The sequence below is a fragment of the Monodon monoceros genome, unplaced genomic scaffold (genome assembly GCF_005190385.1).
Source record: "Monodon monoceros isolate NGI ecotype Baffin Bay Population unplaced genomic scaffold, NGI_Narwhal_1 Super_Scaffold_8, whole genome shotgun sequence".
Taxonomy (NCBI): Eukaryota; Metazoa; Chordata; class Mammalia; order Artiodactyla; family Monodontidae; genus Monodon; species Monodon monoceros.
Genome location: NW_021703785.1, coordinates 14,367,719 through 14,390,326, shown reverse-complemented (window position 1 = coordinate 14,390,326; position 22,608 = coordinate 14,367,719). Strand labels below are relative to the sequence as shown.

The 22,608-nt window shown below is 38.5% G+C and overlaps 1 non-coding gene and 1 pseudogene across 1 annotated transcript; one reads left to right on the top strand and one right to left on the bottom strand.

The window, feature by feature from the left end:
• Positions 1-14,362, top strand: part of LOC114888407 — a 130,736-nt pseudogene extending 116,374 nt beyond the window's left edge.
• LOC114888474 lies at positions 8,358-8,483 on the bottom strand. Its single transcript, XR_003791807.1, has one exon. It is a non-coding gene; the product is annotated as a U6atac minor spliceosomal RNA (small nuclear RNA).
• Positions 14,363-22,608: the final 8,246 nt, after the last annotated feature.

Genomic DNA, 22,608 nt, shown 5'->3' with positions numbered 1-22,608 from the left:
GTGAAATTGTAGAGAAAGTACTTTTTAGATACATAAAGCTGAATGATGCATTAGTTTGCTAGGGCTGCCATACAAGGACCACGTAGTATGCGACTTAAACAATGGACATTTATTTCCTCACAGCTCTGGAGGTTGGAAGTCTGAAGTTAAAGTGTTGGTAGGGTTGTTTTCCTCTGAGGCCTCTCTCCTTGGCTTGGAGGTGCTGTCTTCTCTGTCTTTGCATGGTCATCCCTCTGTGTGCCTGTGTCCTAATCTCTTCCTATAAAGACATCAGTCATATTAGATTAGGGCCCACCTATATGACTTCACTTTAACTTATTCACCTCTTTAAAGATCCTGTCTCTAAATACAGTCACGGAGAGAGGCATGGACATATATACACTAACAAACGTAAGGTAGATAGCTAGTGGGAAGCAGCCGCATGGCACAGGGATATCGGCTCGGGGCTTTGTGACCGCCTGGAGGGGTGGGATAGGGAGAGAGACGCAAGAGGGAAGAGATATGGGAACATATGTATATGTATAACTGATTCACTTTGTTATAAAGCAGAAACTAACACACCATTGTAAAGCAATTATACCCCAATAAAGATGTTAAAATAAATAAAGTCACATTCTGAGGTACTGGAGGTTAGGACTTCAACATATAAAATAGAAGGTGACAGGACTCAGCCCATAACAAAGGATGAATGCCTGTCACTCACTTTCTTCTGTGATGAAGCAGACATGATTGAGATTTTGTTCCCAGTGTGTAACAGAGGTGTCATTTTATCTACTCATGAAATCACTAGATACAACCCAAAAGTTATGAAATCCTAATATCCTGGGAGCCTGGACCAGTTTGAATAGGCTGCAGGAGGCACTTAGCAGCAATGTGGCCTTATGTCCCCCAAGGTCTCTGAGCCTCAGGGTCCTCACCTGTATGCAGTGCAGGGATTACAGCACTGCTTAGCTTCTTCACACTTATTACAGGGATCAGATGAGATAGCAGATGCCTAAGTGCTTTGAGAATATAGAGCGTTTTACAATATAAAATGGGATTTTTTAAAAGGCTATAGATTAAACCCTTCCCTCCCAATAATAATAAAAAAAAATGCATCCACAGTTCTTTTAAGTAGCTTTAGAGACTCTAAATAACTAAAATGTATTATTTTTAATAATCAGTTTTTAAACAAATGATATACCTAATGCTACAAAATTCAAAAACTTTACTTTTTAAAAAAAAATCTGTACTTTTATTTCATACATTTGTCATGTTTAAGAGAATTTGGCATATTGGAATAGTGAATACAATTTAAAATATCTAGTTACTAATTTACACTTGTGATTTTAAGATGAAAAGTATAAAAATATTTCATCAAAACTTATATACTATATCTAAGAGTCTGTATTAGAGTTGGTTTTTTTAATCTTTATTGGAGTATAATTGCTTTACAATGTTGTGTTTTCTGCTGTATAACAAAGTGAATCAGCTATATGTATACATATATCCCCACATCCCCCTTCCTTTTGCATCTCCCTCCCACCCTCCCTATCCAACCCCTCTATATGGTCACAAAGCACTGAGCTGATCTCCTTGTGCAATGCAGCTGCTTCCTACTAGCTATCTATTTTACACTTGGTAGTGTATATGTCCATGCCACTCTATCACTTCGTCCCAGCTTACCCTTCCTCCTCCCCTTCCCTGTCCTCAAATCCATTCTCTACATCTGCGTCTTTATTCCTGTCCTGCCCCTAGGTTCATTAGAACCACTTTTTTTTTTTTAGATTCCATTTTTATGTAAAAACTTTTTTAAATAGGTTTTTAAAATTTATGAAGAAGTCACTGTGACTCCTGTCATCACACAGCTCCTCCCCCAGGATGGAGCCCCAGCACAATTGCTGACTGTTCTGTTGACATGTTCTGTGCATCAGTAAGAACTTCTGCATATGTGGCCTTCCTTGTTTTTAAGTGCAAATGATAGCTGTTCCTTGATTTTTCATTTAAATATCTCAGATTATATTAATAGTTACTTCATTCTTTTTAATGGCTACATAGTATTTATGCTCTCTCCATTCCCTACTCCTCATTTTCTTTTCTTTTTTTTTTTTTTTTTTTTTTTTGCGGTACGCGGGCCTCTCACTGCTGTGGCCTCTCCCGCTGCGGAGCACAGGCTCTGGACGCGCAGGCTCAGCGGCCATGGCTCACGGGCCCAGCCGCTCCGCGGCATGTGGGATCTTCCCGGACCGGGGCATGAACCCGCGTCCCCTGCATCGGCAGGCGGACTCTCAACCACTGTGCCACCAGGGAAGCCCTCATTTTCCCTTCTAATGAACTGTTACAGTTTTATGTTTTTTCCCCCAAAGAAGGAGCTCTCACATTCACTTACTACTTGTATTCTTTTTGATAATTTATCACTTTCTGCGTTTCATCTTTAGTCATTCCTTCCTTCCTTTGGTTTATTTTGTTTCTTCTTACTTCTTGAATACATTTGTTTTCTTTCTTTTTTATTAATATAAATATTTTAAGGCTGTGAACTTTTCTCTGAATACTGTTCTAGCTATATCCCATAGGTTCTGGTGTGTAGTGCTTTCATCATAGTTAGGTTTTTATTTATAGATTCTGCAATTTTGTTGTCATTTTCTCTTTGGCCTAAGAATTATTTGAGAAAGAGATCTTTAAAATTTCCTGTGGATAGAGGATTTTTTTATGTTTGTATGTTTTCTAGTTTACTCATTTCATTGCCTTATGATAAAAAAAAAAAGTCCTCTGTACCATTTCCACCCAGAAACAGTGTTTAATAATACTTTAAGTTCTAGTTTATAGGTAATTTTTGTGAATGTTCTTTGGCCATTTAAAAAGATGGACTATTGGCTATTTAAGGTATAGAGTTTAATTTTAATTATAGTGGTTTTATTAATTACATTATTTAGGTTTTCTCTATTCTTATTTATTTTGGTCCATTTGATGTGACTTGGACCTAGAGAAGTGAATTAGTCTCATACTGTACCAAGTTCCATTTTATAGTTCTTGTAATTTGATAATTTCAGTGCTATAATTTTTCAGTCCCTGGATATTCATGACTTAGGTTTTTCACTATGAATTACATTTTCTACTATTTTAAAGTGCCTTTTTTTGTTTTATTTTACATTCTATTGGAGTATAGTTGATTTACAATGCTGTATTACTTTCAGGACGCACAGCAAAGTGATTCAGTTATATATTCATTCTTTTCTCATATAGGTTATCACAGAATATTGAGTAGATTTCCCTGGGCTATTCAGTAGGTCCTTGTTGGTTATCTATTGGGTTGGCCAAAACGTTCCTTCAGTTTTTTCCATAAGTCAGCTCTAGTAGTGCTTAGTTGTCTTTAACTTCATTCAAAACAATTTTGTTACATTGTATTGTGACAGCTGTCATATCAGCATGCATTTAAAAAAATAACTTAAAATTGGTGAATTTTTGTGTAGCCATTTTAATATTGAAGATTGAAAAAAAGCAACATTTTTGGCATATTATGCTTTATTATTTCAAGAAAGGTAAAAGCGCAATTGAAATGCAGAAAAATATTTGTGCAGTGTATGGAGGAGGTGCTGTGACTGAATGTGTCAAAAGTGGTTTGTGAAGTTTCATGCTGGAGATTTCTTGCTAGATGATGCTCCACGGTTGGGTAGACCAGTTGAAGTTGATAGCAATCAAATCAAGACATTAATTGAGAACAATCAACGTTATACCATGCAGGAGATAGACGACATACTCAAAATATCCAAATCAAGCACTGAAAGTCATTTGCACCAGCTTGGTTATGTGAATCGCTTTGATGTTTGGCTTCCACATACGTTAAGCACAAAAAACTTTCTTAACCATATTTCCACGTGTAATTCTCTACTGAAACTAATGTAAACGGTCCGTTTTTAAAACAAATAGTGACGGGAGATGAAAAGTGGATACTGTACAGTAATGTGGAACAGAAGAGATTGTGGGGCAGGTGAAATGAACCACCACCAACCACACCAAAGGCACCGGTGGTCTTCATCCAAAGAAGGTGATGTTGTGTATATGGTGGGATTGGAAGGGAGTCCTCTATTATGAGCTCCTTCCAGAAATCCAACGATTAATTCCAGTAAGTTCGGCTGATGCCACAATCTTGGCTCTCTGTTCACCAATGCCAAAAAGAAATACAAAGAGAAATTTTGTTCACCAATGCCAAAAAGAAATACAAAGAGAAATTTTAGCAGAACAAGAAAAAGTAGCTTTTATTCTTTACCAGGCAAAGAGAACTGTGGCCCCCCCCCCATCCCTGGGGAATAGGGAAAGGTTTTATAGGCTAAGACTCCATGGTCTGGGGTAGGTGATAAGGCTCAAACTAATGAAGGTCTTGCATTTCCTCCTTCTGCAAATTTATGGCCAAAAGCTGGCATCAGGTGGCTCAGCAACCAGGTCGGGTGTCCCTGAAGTTATCAGCCATGACCTTGTTTTTGAAATGCAGAATGCTACAGGGGAGTGTAGGGGGAGAAGAATGCCAGGTGCAGAGTACAATTCATATGGAGTCAGAGAGTAACTAACTGGCTTTATTTAGCTTTGTGAAGGACAAGTCTAGCTACAAGTGTGTGTTAGTAGTAACAGCTAAAGAATAACCAAGACTGCTTAATTCTTGCAGGCCTGTTTGGCTGGTATGTGCCTACGGCCATTTACTCATTTCTGGTTTTGCTGCAACACTGCTCCCAATGAGACCAACTGAAAGCAGCACTTGACGAAAAGCATCTGGAATTAGTCAACAGAAAATGCATAATCTTCCATCAGGATAATGCAAGACCTCATGTTTTTTTGATGACCAGGCAAAAACCATTACAGCTTGGCTGGGAAGTTGTGATCATCTGCCATATTCACCAGACATTGCATCTTCGGATTTCTATTTATTTCGGTCTTTACAAAATTCTCGTAATGGAAGAAGTTTCAGTTTCCTGGAAGGCTATAAAAGGTACCTGGAACAGTTCTTTCCTCAAACAGACAATAAGTTTTGGGAAGATGGAATTATGAAGTTGCCTGAAAAAAGGCAGAAAGTAGTGGAACAAAACGGTGAATACATTTTTTAATGAAGTTCTTGGAGAAAATGAAAAATGTCTTATTTTTACTTAAAAACTGAAGGAATTTTTTTGGCCAGCCCCAAATTTTACATATAGTAGTGAGTGTATGAAGCTCCTGATTTATCCCTCCTCCCCTGACGTTTCCCCTTTGGTAACCAATAGTTTGTTTTCTATGTCTGTGAGTCTATTTATGTATTGTAAATAACTTCATTTGTATCATGTTTTTAAGATTCCACATATAAGTGATATCACAGGATATTTGTCTTTTTTTGTCTGACTTACTTCACTTAGTATGATAATCTCTAGGTCCACATATGTTGCTGCAGATGGCATTATTTCATTCTTTTTATGGCTGAGTAATATTCCATTGTGTATACATGCCATGTCTTCTTTATCCATTCATCTGTCAAAGGACTTAGGTGCTTCCATGTCTTGGCTATTGTAAGTAGTGCTGCAATGAACATTGGGGTGTATGTATCCTTTTGAACCATGGTTTTCTCCAAATATATGCCCAGGAATGGGATTCCTGGATAATATGGTAGTTCTATTTTTAGTTTTTTAAGGAACTTCCATACTGTTCCCCATAGTGGTTGTACCAATTAACATTCCTACCAATAGTGTAGTAGGGTTCCCTTTCCTCCACACCCTTGCCAGCATTTATTGTTTTAGGCTTTCTGATTATGTCCATTCTGACCAGTGTGAGGTGATACTTCATTGTAGTTTTGATTTGCATTTCTCTGATAATTAGTGATGTTGAACATCTTTTCACATGCTTTATGGCCATCTCTATGTCTTCTTTGGAGACATGTCTATTTAGGTCTTCTGCCCATTTTTGATTGGGTTGTTTGGGTTTTTTTCTTTTTTTGATACTGAGCTATATGAACTGTTTGTATATTTTGGAAATTAATACCTTGTTGGTCATCACATCATTTGCAAATATCTTCTCCCAGTCTGTAGGTTGTCTTTTCATTTTGTTTATTGTTTCCTTTGCTGTACAAAGCTTGTAAGTTTAATTAGGTCCCATTTGCATATTTTTGTTTTTATTTTCATTACTCTAGGGAGTGGATCAAAAAAGACATTTCTGCAATTTATGTCAGAGTTCTGCCTATGTTTTCCTCTAAGAGTTTATATAGCCCTACATTTTTTTTGTGTGTGTGTATGATGTTTGAGAATGCTCTAATTTCATTCTCTTACATGTAGCTGTCCAGTTTTCCCAGCACCACTTAATTAAAGAGACTGTCTTTTCTCCATTGTACAGTCTTGCCTCCTTTCTCATAGGTTAATTGACAAAACTATAGGTGTGTGGATTTATTTCTAGGCTTTCTATCCTGTTCCATTGATCTATATTTCTGTTTGTGCACCGGTACCATACAGTTTTGATGACTGTAGCTTTGCAGTACAGTCTGAAGTCAGGGAGCGTGATTCCTCCAGCTCCATTTTTCTTTCTCAGGATTGCTTTGGCTATTCAGGGTCTTCTGTGTTTCCATACAAATAAAAAATTTTTTTGGTTCTAGTTCTGTGAAAAGTTATCATTGGTGATAGGGATTGCACTGAATCTGTAGATTGCCTTGGGTAGTATAGTCATGTTGACAATATTGATTTTTCCAATCCAAGAACATGGTATATATTTCCATCTGTTTGTGTCACCTTCGATTTCTTTCACCAGCGTCTTATAGTTTTCAGAGTACAAGTCTTTTGTCTCCTTAGGTAGGTTTATTTCTAGGTATTTTGTTCTTTTTGATGCAATGGTAAATGGAGTTGTTTCCTTAATTTCTCTGATTTTTTGTTAGTATATAGGAATGCAAGACATTTCTGTGTGTTACTTTAGTATCCTGCATTAAGGAATTCATTGATGAGTTCTAGTAGTTTTCTGGTGGCATCTTTAGGATTTTCTATGTATAGTATTTTGTCATCTGCAAACAGTGCCAGTTTTACTTCTTTCCAATTTGGATTCCTTTTCTTTTTCTTCTGATAGCCATGGTTAGGACTTCCAAACCTATGTTGAATAAAGGTGAGAGTGGACATCCTTGTCTTGTCCTGATCTTAGAGGGAATGCTTTCAGCTTTTCACCATTGAGTATGTTGTTAGCTGTGGGTTTGTCATATATGGCCTTTATTATGTTAAGGCAGCTTCCCTCTATGCCCACTTTCTGGAGTTTTTATCATAAATGGGTGTTGAATTTTGTCAAAAGCTTTTTCTGCATCTCTAGAGATGATCATATGGTTTTTACTCCTCAGTTTGTTAATGTGGTGTATCACACTTATTGATTTGCGAATACTGAAGAATCCTTGCATCCCTGGGATAAATCCCACTTGATCATGGTGTATGATCCTTTTAATGTGTTGTTGGATTTGGTCTGCTAGTATTTTGTTGAGGATTTTTGCATCAATGTTCATCAGAGATATAGCCTCTAATTTTCTTTTTTTGTGGTATTCTTTGTCTGGTTTTGGAATCACGGTGATGAAGGCCTCATAGAATGAATTTGGGAGTGTTCCTCCCTCTGCAGTTTTTTGAAAGAGTTTCAGAAAGATAGGTGTTAATTCTCTAAATGTTTGATATAATTCTCTTGTGGAGCCATCTTGTCCTGGAATTTTTGTTTGAAGTTTTAAAATCACTGCTTCAATTTAGTACTTGTGATTGGTCTGTTCATATTTTCTATTTCTTCCTGGTTCAGTCTTGGAAGGTTGTACCTTTCTAAGAATTTGTCCATTTCTTCCAGGTTGTCCATTTTATTGGCATAGAGTTGCTTGTAGTAGTTTCTTATGCTCCTTTGTATTTCTGTGGTGTCAGTTGTAACTTCTTTTTCATTCTAATTTTATTTGAGCCCTCTCCCTTTTTTTCTTGATGACTTTGGCTTAAGGTTTTTCAACTTTCTCTTTTCAAAGAACCAGCTTTTACTTTCATTGGTCTTTTCTGGTTTTCTTCGTCTCTACTTCATTTATTTCTGCTCTGATCTTTATTATTTCTTTCTACTAATTTGGGTTTTGTTTGTTGTTCTTTCTCTAGTTACTTTAGGTGTAAGGTTAGGTTGTTTATTTGAGATTTTTCAAATAAACTTCCCTCTTCAAACTGCATTTGCTGCAGCCCATAGGTTTTTGGCTTTCATTTTTCTCTAGGTATTTTTTGATTTCCTCTTTGATTTCTTCAGTGATCCATTGGTTGTTTAGTAACATATTGTTTAGCCTCCACGTGTTTGTGTTTTATACATTTTTTTTCTGTAATTGATTTCTAATCTCATAGTGTTGTGATCAGAAAAGATGCTGGATATGATTTTAGTTTTCTTAAATTTACAAAAAATGACGGTTAGATGCCCTGAAGCAGGTGGCAATGCCTTAACCATTTGCATGTTGTCAGGCCCAAGGACCTCTTCCATCCTTGTCAAGGGCAGTGCTAACCTTCTCTTCTTTCATACAACACTCAAGTGCCTTTCTTTGATTCATTTAATGTTTCTGACCCTGAATCCAACGTGGTTCAAAACTGAAATTAAGTCCCCAGTTTTCATTTGCCTGATATGTCTTTGATTGTCTTTTGATATCAGATTGTAGATGTGTCTCCTGCAATGGCAAGTATTATAGTTAGGTTTAGCTCTGAGATTTAATCTTAGCCCTTAGGAGTATGTTTTATCTTAGTTCTGTTATGCTTTCAGTTTTTAGTATTCTTTTTTTAAAAACCTTTTATTTTGTAGTCTGTAATTTGTTTTTTTGTTCATTATTTTGTGTGTTGAATTTCTTCCAGGAATACTTTATTTCCTTATTACTGACTCCACATTATAAACCTTTTCTCCATTCTACCAATAAATTTTAGTGTTTAAATGGTTTTTCTTCTGTTTACCTTCAAATCTTTAAAAATACTTAAACCTCTATTATTTTACTTACCTGTGTTAAATGATACTTTTTGCATCTCTAGTTGACTAAAGTTTGTTCCTTGTATACTGTTTTTAAAAGTTTGGGTTGTGAGTCCTTAGTGGGCCTGTGAAATCCATTTAGTCAGTCATGACCAGCATGTTTTAAGAAATGAAATACAAAAGAATGGAATGGACGAAGAATAGCAATGTATCTTTCCTAGTAATAGTAAATATTTCATTAAATTCCTTTCAGGATAGATGAATATAAATATAGACAGTGAAATCTGTACTGGTACTCAATGTAAATTTAAATGTATTTACTACTGTGGGTGGCAGTACAAATAAAAGTTTGAAAACAAGGCTCTATATCATCTAGTGCATTGGAGTTAGAATCCCTGACTTATTGTAAATATAGTTAACTCTTGAACAGTACAGGTTTGAACTGCACAGGTGAACTTGTATTCACCTTTTTAAAAATTTGTACTGCAGTACTACATGATCCACAGTTGGATCAATCTGTAGATACGGAGGGTGACTGCAGTGTTATATACAGACTGTCTAGAGGATCAGCGCCCCAACCTCTATGTTGCTCAAGGGTTAACTGTATGAAATATTTACCTGCTGCAGCTCTAATTTGATAAAACTTGATCTTCTTTCCTGGATTCTTAAAGGATTCTTTTTGTATTTTGAAGGTCATTAGTTTTTCCTAGGACATCATGCACTCTTGACCTCTAGATTCAAGTCTTTTATTTCTAAGCATTTGCTTGAATTACATCTTTGAATTTATTTGATTAGACTCTCCTCTTTACAGCAATCTATAATGTATATGTTGCTGTCCTTTGTCTATTTTATAAAGCTATTATCTCCTTAATCCTTTAAAATTTTTCATTAATTTACAGTTATTTGCCTTGCTTTCTCAATCCTATCCTCCATGTCTCATGTTGTTTTTTCAGCAGTGACTAATCTTCATGCTGCCTTTTAGAATGATCATTTCTTTGATGTTTTCATTTTTCTCTTCCATTTCACTTTCAGCCTCTGTCAACTCATGTTTCATCATTGTTGCTGTGCCATGTTTTCCTGTACTCTTGGATGTCCACAGGTTGACTGTTCTACTACATTTTCTTTGAATGTATTGTTATATTTTTTTATAATTTTCATCTTTTCAGTGAGTATTTTCTCATCCATCATATGCTCATCTTACTCCTTGTCTTCATTTTTGTTTGTGTATTTTACAGATCCTATACTACTTTTTTATTACTGTTATTCCTACTACTCACCTTTGAATTGAGTTTTTTTTAGACCATATATCTGTGGGATAGTTGTGGCTAGGGCATCATTTGAGACTAAAGGGAATTCTGTGCTTAACACAGAAGTTCCACATGGCCTAGAGAGAAAAAATAAGCAGGTGAGAGAGAAATCGAGAACACATATTCATTTAGCCTGTATTCCTCCCTAGCCTGCAGAGATGGGCAGTCAATGGTGCTTGCATTTCAAAATCTCTCTTCTCCTAGGACCTCACCAATCTACATGCTTCAGGCGAAGATATTGATTCTATATGATTCCTCACTGGCATTTGCCCCTTAGTCGGAGAGCTATGATCTGCTCCCCTTACGTACCATCTCTGTCATGCCACAGCCCACTGGATCCAGTTGCTTAATGTAGCCTGTCCAGATATTTTGTCACTTGGAATTTCAAATGACTCCTGATTTCATCAAAGATTGGGCTTATTTTTTATCTCCCAATATCCTTGCTGTTCAGGGTGATTTCTGAAAGGATAAGGGGAAAGAATATTCATTGTTCCGTTAAGTTAAAAGCAAAAATTCTAACTCTCCAGCAGTCTTTAACTTTGGTAATATACCTGCCAGTATGTACACAAAGTTAGACCTTTCAAGATGAGGAGTTTGAGGGTTACTGGGATCGAACTAGGGCCATGCAGTTCAGGGAGAATGAACGTATAGTCTTGAGCCAGAATTCTACATATATTGAAGCACTGATTGCTGGGTTTTATCCATGCAGGTAAGCTTTTATTGCTCTGTTGCTCTTAGTAAGGTCTAATTCCATGATGGTGGTTTTATTTACAAGCTGGAGTTTAAGTACTAGACTGTTTTAACCTACATTGGAGGAACTACAATGAACCATGCCTGAGAGAAGGGGAAGAGGGCCAAGAAACGCACCACTCACTGGTCTTATGTTCTGCTTACCATAAATTGAATATTTTTGGCATTATCTCTTTTAATCTTCACGACCATTCTGAGCTGGAATTATTATCCCTCAGATGGAGAAACTGAGGCAGAAGAACCTAGGTAACTTCTCAAAGTCACAGATTAGAAAGAGTAATTTTTTTAACCACTTTTCTGCCACCCAGGTTACCATGTTCACTGAGCTAAATGTGTCTCAACTGGGCTTCTTTTAAGATAAAACTACAAGATTCACAAAAGGGCCTCTGAGATGTTCTGTTTTCATCATTCAATCTGACTGATGCTGCTACTTTCCGTGGACTAAGGGGCCACGTCTCTTGAGCAGCATCATAATCACAACCAACACTTAGCTCAGCATGTTTTAAACCTGCAGTTTGTGGCCATCACTTAGTTCCTATGAGGTAGGTCACTGTCTCATTTCACAAATGCAGTAGCCCGTGCACAGAAAGCTTAAGTGATTTTTCTAGGGTCAGCAGTGGTTCCAGGAGAGAGAAAGAGGTGAGATTGGGCCTCTCCGTTCAGGCTCAGCCCATACACAAGGACTCTGCTATCAAGCGTTCAGTCATCTCGACCCTCTTCATAACCCACCCTATGAAAAAGACACCTTCTTTCACTTCTGCTGTCAGCCAGAGTGCAGTCTACACCATGAGAAAGAGAAGGGTCAAATCAAGGCCTTTATACACAGAAAGCTTGTTTTCAGTATTTGGTTTCAATTATTGCAGACCATGAAGCAAAGGCCATTTTGGTTAAAAGGTGCTAGTAATAACATTTTCTGGGCTCCCCTGGTGGCGCAGTGGTTACGAGCCCGCCTGCTAATGCAGGGGAGACGGGTTTGAGCCCTGGTCTGGGAAGATCCCACATGCCGCAGAGCAACTAAGCCCATGTGCCACAACTACTGAAGCCCATGCACCCAGAGCCCGTGCTCTGCAACAAGAGAAGCCACTGCAATAAGAAAGCCCGCACACTGCAACAAAGAGTAGCCCCTGCTCGCTGCAACTAGAGAAAGCCTGTGCGCAGCAACGAAGACCCAACACAACCAAAAATAATTAAAAAATTTTTTTCTTTTAAAAAATTACATTGAGAAGAGCTATGGGGAAAGGAACCAGGTGATTTTGGGAGGACCGTCAAGCAGTAGAAAGTTAAAAGTACTTCCATTTGTCTTTTGGCTGTTTTTAGTTTCACCAAGAGAGTACATAATAGATAACCACACAAAATATGGCTAGCTTTAAAAAATGGAGGAGAGAGATCATATGCAATTAGCCTCCCCCCAAAGGCCTTATTTTTTTAAATTCTTGCATTATAATGGAAATAGCCTCAGATTTCACCCAGTGGGGTCCACGCATTCTTGGAGAATTTCTTATTTTTCTGCTTAACTTAAGAGACATTTTAATATATAGCATTTCATATTCAGTGCTGTTTGGAGGCGGGTAAGCAAGTATGCAAGCAACAAGAGAAAAAGAAAGTACACTTGATATGAAGGTAGGTGTCTCAGTGCTTTTCTATTTCATGTGTGATGTCCATTATCTCTCGTGATAACTTTGTTGACAGCACCCACAAATGTATTTGGTCCCAGGTTTTATAAAATAGATCCATAATCCTGTTTAGGCGACCCAGATCCTGACACAAGTCAGCCTCAGATAGATGGTACATTTTCTGTTATAAAGACTCAAAACATTTCACATTCTTCTTTGGGGGGAAAAAATGACATTTGAAGTCCTCTTTCAAAGAAATACATTTTGAGATAACAGCTCACAAACCTTGACATTATTTCATTTTGTTCTGCACATCTGTCAAGGAACTGAGATACACTACAGCTACTAAAAACTGATGATTGTGGAACAGAGAAACTTGACAGCATTTCATTGCCTTTATGTTCTGATTATACATTTATCAGAAAACCTTTATTTCTTCCAGTTCAGCTAGAAATTGGTAGAATTCAAGAACTCAAAGGCCTGGCAAAGACCTGTCCTATTATTTGGTATCATCTTTCTTTTTCGAAGTTGCTTGGTTGAGTCTTTGTTAAAGCTTTTGATTCTCTTTTCATTCCTGTGACCCATCATCCACAGATCACATTTCTATAGGCCCTATAACTGCTTTGCTGCACAAATTAAATGCCAGCATATTTCATACATATATGCCAGTGTTTCACTGCTTGTCAGTACGAGTTTATAAAATATAGGGATGACAACCTGATATTAACATCCAAATCTGGTGTGCTCACTTTATGTGTGAAAATGAGAAACCCTTTTCAGACTAGATTTCCCAGCCTGTCACCCTGTTTTTAATATATCTCCAGGTTTTGAGTCAGTAAAATGATTCTGCTTATCAAGTTAATATAGTGATAAAACATATCTGTGAATCAGAATGATCAGAACTCAAGTGGATCTACAGGTTGTTTGGTATTAAGCTCAGCCCCACTGAGGGTTTTAATGGGGCTACTTCCTCCATAGAATAAATACATCCCTGGTTTTTTAAATTGTGGCTCCAGTAGTGATATGATTTGCTTCACATAAAGAAGTGGACCTAGAAATGCATTGCCTTAGGGAGGAGGACTTTAAAACTTTTAAACATGTCGTTTCTGTCTTTTTTCCCCTCAGGTGCACTTCAAAATGACATAGACAGGTATTACTCACAGTGACCATGTGGTTATGAACGCTTCCAATGGACAGCCCTCAGCCTTAACAATTTTTAAGTCAGCACCGTGATTCTACCATGAGGTCAAGTCTATTCCGAAGGCATTTCTCCAATCGTTTTTGCTCTGCATAAGCTACACTGTATTTTCTTTACACCAGCAACAAATATTTACACATACAAGATGTTCGTTTATTTGGATTATTTTCTCCAACTTCACCCAACGATTCTAAGCTCTTACAAAAGGATTATTTTTCTTACCTAAATCAGAGGTACAGGCCACCAATAAAAGCTGTCTCCCAGTTTTTGTGCCTTGACAGACTCCAGAGACAAAGCACATTTTCTAAGGTGCAAGACAAAGTTGTCACAGATGTTTCTTACTATTCCCCAAATTATATACCCCTGGTCCAATTATATCAGGGATTCTATTTAGTTGAAGTGTTTGAAGTTGCCATTTTGTCTCACCACTTCCGTTAACAGAACTGGGTTCCATACCCAAAGACCTCTGGTTAAAATAGTAAGAGAAAACTAACAGGAAAAACAAAAAATATACCTTAGTTTAAGTGACATTGTATGAGAAAAAGGCATCCCCTCTCCAGAAAAAAAAAAAAAATAGATATAGGGTTAAAATACAGAAGGACAATATTATATGTTCTAAAAGAGAAGGGAGAGAAAATATACTTTTTCAAAATAGGAGCCCTTCTAGGGGATTTCATAATGAAGGACAGATGTATGATCGATTGTCTTTTAGACTGAAGATCTTATTTTTTAATTTTTTTTATTGTGGTAAAATATATATAACATAAAATTTGCCATATAACCATTTTTAAGCATACAATTCAGTGTCATTAATCACATTTACAGTGTTGTGCAACCATCAATGTCTGGTTAATTTTTGGTAATTATTTTAGGACTATTCAGTTTGTTATTTCTATAGAGTCATTTTTGGTACAATTTATTTCTCTAGAAGTGGATCCCCTGTGAGTTTTGAACTTGACTGACATAAACTTATTCACAATATCTTATATGTTTAAACCCTGCAGCACCTATAATTGTGTTTTTTTGCTTTTTAAGGCTTGATTGATCCTTTCTGGTTTTTTAAACATTTTCTAGTTCATTATATTATTCTTTCTTTCCTTCAACTTTTCATTTATTTTGAGATTTTTTTCCTCAATTCTTAAACTGGAAACTTATATTAGAAAAAGAATTAAGTTAAAAATTAAGTACATAAAGCATACTTTTGTTTCCTAAGACCCACCTTAGCTGCAACCTACAAGTTTTGGTGCTTAGCACTGATCAATAACCATAGTATTAGGTAATTTCTAATTTAACTCAATTATATCTTTTACCCATGAGTTATTCATAAGTATAATGTCCTCTAAATTTCAAATGCTAATGTACTTTTTCTATTAGATTGAACCATGTGGAACTGCTAACATTTAACCTTTTTTTAACTTATAAAATGGCAGTTTCATATGGTTCAACATAATAGTTTTCTTTTGTTATTAACAGATAATTTCATTTTGGTCAGACAACATTAGATTGAGGATTTTAAATCAAAGGTAACCACATTTACCCACAAAGTCCTTGTTTCCACCATTTTGTATTTTACTTGGTGATTGTTTCCACCATTTTGTATCTTACTTGGTGATTCTAAAATGTTATATGTGTAACCAGTAATTTTCAAATAAAAATCCTCCCCAAGTACTAGAATGTTTTCTGATACATGCTGCAAGTTGGTTCTCTAGGATACAGACCCAGATGGAGTTTAGTGTTGGGATGTTTATTAGGGGTGCCCTTGGGACCAATACTTGCAGAAGCGAGAGGGAAGAAACAAGTTAGGGCAGAGGGAGAAATCAAGCTGGAACACTGGCCAATGACTTTAGATGACCCCATGGGGGCTCTGGAATGAAAACGGCCCTTCAGGGTTTCCTGACATGTCCAATGGCCAGGCCCTTATACCTCCACCTTGATGGGTCACTGCATACAGGCTGCCCCCAGAGGAGCTGATGGCTAAAGACTGCCCACTAGCAGCACTTCCAGCAGCTGGGGCAACAAGTCCTTGAAGGGAGGTCTGGACAGTACCTCTCCATGCCCCCCCATGGCATGTGTCACAACTCCAGAGGTAGATAATTAGAATGTACTGTGGCAGAAAACTCTTGGTGACTGACATTTAAGTCAGAATGACTAAGTGATCCTCCTCAATACCCTGTGGTCTAAAAAAAGAGAAGAATGTCCATGTAGGGGAGATAGCCTCACTCTCTAGGGTCAGCCCAGTTTTCACCTCTTCTAGGAAGCCACCTTAAGATCAATCCTCATCCTAGGTAACTCATATTTCTGTAATACCCTGACCGCCTCTCATCTGTTAAACTGAACCATACTTGGTTAGTGTCCTGTTGTTGCTATCTTGAAATAATTTCTAAACAATGGACCTTGCTTTTTCCATTTTGCACTGGGCCCTTTAAAATATGTAGCCTGCTCTGACTATGAGTATTTGTAGGTGGTCTGTTTTCTCACTGTTAGTTCCCTGGTCACAAGAAAACAAAGAATGGAGTGCTCATGGAATAGGCAAGTCCAGCCTGTATATAGTTTAAAGGGGGGATCAGGTCTTGAAATAAACCCACACACTACTCATGGTCAGTTAATCTAGGACAAAGAATATAGGCAAAAATATACAATGGGGAAAAGACATTCTCTTCAATAAGTGGTGCTGGGAAATCTGGACAGCTACATGTAAAAGAATGAAATTAGAACATTCTCTAACACCACATACAAAAATAAACTCAAAATGGATTAAAGACCTAAACATAAGGCCAAACACTATAAAACTCTTAGAGGAAAACATAGGCAGCACTCCGACATAAACTGCAGCAATGTCTTTTTTTGATCTACCTCCTAGAGTAATGAAAATAAAACCAAAAATATGCAAATGGGACCTAATTAAACGTAAAAGCTTTTGCACAGCAAAGGAAACAACAAACAAAATGAAAGAAAACCTATGGACTGGGAGAGCATATTTGCAAATGATGTTTTGACCAACAAAGTATTAATTTCCAAAATATACAAACAGCTCGTATAGCTCAGTATCAAAAACAACAACCCAATCAAAAAATGGGCAGAAGACCTAAATAGACATTTCTCCAAAAAACACATATAATGGCCAACAGGCACATGAAAAGAAGCTCAATATCACTATTAGAGAAATGTAACTCAAAACTACAGTGAGGTATCACCTCACACCGGTCAGAGAGGCCATGATCAAAACGTCTACAAATAATAAATGCTGGAGAGGGTGCGGAGAAAAGAGAACCCTCCTATACTGTTGGTGGGAATGTAAATGGGTACAGCCAGTATGGAAAACAGCATGGAGGTTCCTTAAGAAACTAAAAATATGGGCTTCCCTGGTGGCGCAGTGGTTGAGAGTCCGCCTGCCGATGCAGGGGTCACGGGTTTGTGACCCGGTCCGGGAGGATCCCACATGCCGCGGAGCGGCTGGGCCTGTGAGCCATGGCCACTAAGCCTGCGTGTCCAGAGCCTGTGCTCCGCAACGGGAGAGGCCACAACAGTGAGAGGCCCGCATACCGCAAAAAAACCCCCAAAAAACTAAAAATAGAGTTACCATATGATCCAGCAATACCACTCCTGGGCATATATCCGGAAAAGACGGAAACTCTAATTCAAAAAGATACATGCACCCCGATGATCATAGCAGCACTATTTACAAAAGCCAAGACGTGGAAACAACCTAAATGTCCATCGATAAATGAATGGATAAAGAAGATGTGGTATATATATACAAGGATTACTCAGCCATAAAAAAGAATGAAATAATGCCATTTGCAGCAACATGGATGGAACTAGAGATCATACTAAGTGAAATAAGTCAGGCAGGGAAAGACAAATACCATATGATATCACTTACATGTGTAATCTAAACTATGATGCAAGTGACCTTATGTACAAAACAAGCAGACTCACAGATATAGAAAAGAAACTTATGGTTACCAAAGGGGAAACTGGGGGAGAGGTAAATTAGGAGTTTGGGATTAACAGATACACACTACTATATATAAAATAGATAAACAGCAAGGACCTACTGTATAGCACAGGGAACTGTACTCAATATCTTGTAATAACCTATAATGGAAAAGAATCTGAAAAAATATATATGCATAACTGAATCTTTGCTATATACCTGAAACTAACACAATATTGTAAATCAACTATACTTCAATTAAAAAAGATACTAAGTCCTTCTTCAAAAAAAATAAAGGGATCAGATCCTGCCAACAAAAGTGCACGTGGTAATACCTACTGAGTTCACCTGGCCACCACTCCTCACTTGCGCTCTGTAGGTGGGTTCCCGAGCTGTCTTCCCTCATGTTACCCACAGGCACTCAGGATAGCCATGCCTGTATGTGTGTTTACATACAGGTAATATTCCAAGACTCTGGGCGCTGCAAGGAAGCAACAGTACCTAGCACTCTTCACCTTTATCAATGGCCCTACACCTACCATGAAAAATTATAACCCATTAGATAACAGGGACTTCCCTGGTGGTGCAGTGGTTAAGAATCCACCTGCCAATGCAGGGGACACGGGTTCGAGCCCTGGTCCGGGAAGATCCCACATGCCGTGGAGCAACTAAGCCCGTGCGCCACAACTACTGAGCCTGCACTCTAGAGCCCGCAAGCCACAACTACTGAACCCGCGTGGCACAACTACTGAAGCCTGCATGCCTAGAGCCCATGCTCCGCAAGAAGAGAAGCCACTGCAGTGAGAAGCCTGCGCACCACAACAAAGAGAAGCCCCCGCTCGCCGCAACTAGAGAAAGCCCCGTGCGCCACAACTACTGAGCCTGCACTCTAGAGCCCGCAAGCCACAACTACTGAACCCGCGTGGCACAACTACTGAAGCCTGCATGCCTAGAGCCCATGCTCCGCAAGAAGAGAAGCCACTGCAGTGAGAAGCCTGCGCACCACAACAAAGAGAAGCCCCCGCTCGCCGCAACTAGAGAAAGCCTGTGCGCAGCAACGAAGACCCAACACAGCCAAAATTAATTAGAAAAAAAATTTTTTAATTAAAAAAATAACAAAAGAATCCATGAATTTTTACTGCTCCATAAACAGGAGAGAAGGGAAATATCTTGTATAATTAAATGCAAAGAAATACAGAAGGAACAATGGACGCAGAAAATTATCCACTGAAGAAAAAGCTAATGGGTGAAACTTTGATGTGGGGCACAATATTGACATAATATCAAATTATCTCTCTGCAAATTACTTATTAATAAAGGGAAAAAACAACTGTACAGAGGATCGCCCCCAAAACCTATTCAAACCCATTATGCATTATTTAAATGATTTAATATGCAGAGGTATCCCAAAGATTAACACCATTTTACTGATTTTACAGGGTAAGGAAATTTCCAAGGCCAGACAATAGCCACCCATGAAGGCAGAGATCACTATCCTCTTATTTATTGTGTCATTCCCAGCATAATATAGATACAGAGGAGATGCTCAAGAATCATTTGTTGAATAAGTGAATGCCTATGAATTATTAAAGAAGCAATAAGAGAGACTGAGCTTCAGATTTTGCTAACCCTGGTCGGTTGGCACCTCTAAAGCACCCCAGTCCAGGAGTCAGAAGACTGGTTTCTAGTCCCAGCAGTGGTACTGAGGCCCCAGGGCCTCAACTGTCCCCCCAATCTCCTTCTCCACTCCAGTTCAGCATCTCCATGACCCTTAATATCTCTAGGTCTCAATTTACTTCCAAAACAAAAGTATAAATCTGTGAGCTTTACCAATAAACAGGTTTGAAACGTGCTGGGCCATGTATCTTACAGTTATTTCCTACAGAGAACACTCAGGGAATTAACACTAGGACTTACCCTGAAAGGCCCTCTTTAAAATTCTGCTTGCACAGGAAAAGATGCTCAAAATCAATAATAGTTAGGGAAATGCAAATCAAAACCACAATGAGATACCACTTCACACATATTAGGAGGGCTACTATGGGAGAAAAAAAAGGAGAAAAGAAGGTTTGGCAAGGATGTGGAGAAACTGGAACCCTTGCACACTGATGGTGGGGATGTAAAATGGTGTAGTCACAAAGGACAGAAACTGTATGATTCTACTTACATGAAGGTACTCAGAGCAGTCAAATTCAGAGAGAAACAAAGTGGCACTGTGGTTGCCAGGGGCGGGAAGGAAGGAGAGTGGGGAGTTAGTGTTTAATGACACTAAGGCAGGATGAAAAGAGTTCTGGAAATTGATTGCACAATGATGTGAATATATATAACAACACTGGACCAAATGCTTAAAAATAGTTCAGATGGTAAATTTTATGTTGTGTGCATTTCACCACTATTGTTTTTAATTAAATGAGAAAAAAAAATTCCACTCGATGTGCCTCAGGTAGAAATCTTCCTGTGTTAAGAGTCTAGACTTTGCCACTTTCTGGTTGTTATGACCTTGGACTAGGCACATAATGTCTCAATATTGGCCTCTGGCAAATGGGGAGAACACATGGAGATGACACCTCCCAAGGCTGCTGAGGGATCAACTGAGAGGATCAGCGACGCTCTGAACAGGACAAAGTTCCACGAAACAAAGAGCAGCCTTTGCCACGACAGCGCTCTTGAGTAACCCCGTGTGGGCCCAGCAGAAAGCCTCTGACAACTTTGATAGATGAAGTCACAACAATAGTAGAGCCTGTTGGGAAGAAGACAGACTCCTCTTCTTTCCCAGCAAAGACTCAGCCAGTGAAAAACTCTTTTCTACAGCCCTCCCAACTTCCTTTTGCTATGTGTAAGAGTTCTTCTTCCCTTGCCCTTTGGGGACTTGCACGTGACTCCATGGTGGCAGACCTTGAATTGCAATTCTCTGCTGATCCCGAATAAACCCATTTTCCTGGAGAAATATCTGACAGTCTATTTGTTTCAGGTCAACCAAAGGAAGGGAGTTAACAAGATCTGGGGACCCCGGAAGACTCAGAAAGGCAAATTATCCACTTGACACCTCTGAGTGGACACTAGTTGACACCTCTCAGGCTGACCAGATGCAGGACTATAAAGACCCAAAAAACCAAGAATAAACTACAGGAGATAAATTTGTTACACTGTTTATTTTGTCATAAAGACACAGTAGAAAATTATAATACACCTTCAGGCTGTTCTACATTTGCTTGGGGCTGTAGTTATTGTATAAAATTACCAAAACTCATCAAACTAAATGGTTAGGAAAGGGGAAGAGGTCAAGGCCAGAGAAAATGCCCTTGAAAGCTCACCCAGTCTCCATCTACATCATTTGGATTTCTGACTGTTAACGAAGAACAAGATTAATACAAGTGGTATTCTGAAAATAGTGCAAAGAATCCTAGTTTGAAATTAAACATTTCTATGCATTCATGATCACTAGTTACAGAGGGCCTAACAGGACCAACCTCTCTAAAACATCACAGCACTCAGCCAGTTTGCATTCCCCCTTATGTCATCATCTTTCTGAGACAAGTCTCCAGAGAGTTTGTCTTGACACCAGTGGCAGTTTCCACAACTGCATTCCCTTTGCAAGGTGACAGTTCACTGACTGAGGTGTGGCCAGCATCGGGAGAGCCAGGATTTAACCACTCCCTGATGGGCCAAGTGCATCTGGCCCAAGACAGTGTTCAACCCTCATCTCTTGGGACAGGTCCTGCACTAACCCCCAACCTGCTGGCCTCCGAGATGAGGGTGGGAGAGAAGTGCAGAGCACACCCCAGAGGCCTGCAGTGCAGGACAGTGGGGACATAACCAAGGAGAGTCTCAGCAGACTGGACAATCTAGTACCCAGCTGGACACAGTTATAAACTGTGCCCCTTACTTTCAATGACGGGGGAAAGGAAGAATTAGTCAATAATCCATGATGGGGAAATGGGATGTTTTGGAAAAAACGGAGCCTAGCTTATATCAAATACTATAAGAATTTCTAGCTGCCTTTATTGTTAGATAAGGAATGATAAAAGAGCTACAATAAAATGCTTACGGAGATTTAGATGATGCTGGGATCTTAAAAAAGACATAGTACAAAAGCAACAGGAGAAAAAAAAAGCTCAATATAATTAACGATATATAATTTAAAACCTCTAAACTAAATTACAATACAAATGAAAATCTGGCAAAATATTATAAGCTCTACTGCAAGTTATTTCAAAAATATAAATGCCTCATAGGAAAAAACCCATTAAGAGACAATTCAAAAATGACAAACAGGGCTTCCCTGGTGGCGCAGTGGTTGAGAGTCCACCTGCCAATGCAGGGGACACGGGTTCGTGCCCCGGTCCGGGAAGATCCCACATGCCGCGGAGCGGCTGCGCCTGTGAGCCATGGCCGCTGAGCCTGCGCGTCCGGAGCCTGTGCTCCGCAGTGGGAGAGGCCACAGCAGTGAGAGGCCCGCGTACCGGAAAAAAAAAAAAAAAAATGACAAACAGATGGTCAATATACACAAAAACTTCCATCTCTATAAATCAAATAAATTCAAATTAAAACTGTCTGATATTATTTTAGACTTTAGACTGAGAAAAAATGTAATTCAGGCACTCAAAGTTGACAATGAAATAAGCACACAAACAGCTATTAAGAGGGCAACTCTGTCCAAACCTGATGGAAAACAATTTGGCCTTTCACCAGTTAGTCTACTTCTAGGAATACAGAAAAAGGAAAAATGCACCAAAGTACATGGTCATGGATATGCATCACATCATAATTAGAAATAAACTGTGTTAAACAAAAACGAAAGACTGCATAAATTGCAATACCATGTTTCAAAGATTATGTAAACCACAGAAAATTAAGAAGGATTCAGGATTCAAAACTGTTTCGTTTTATAGA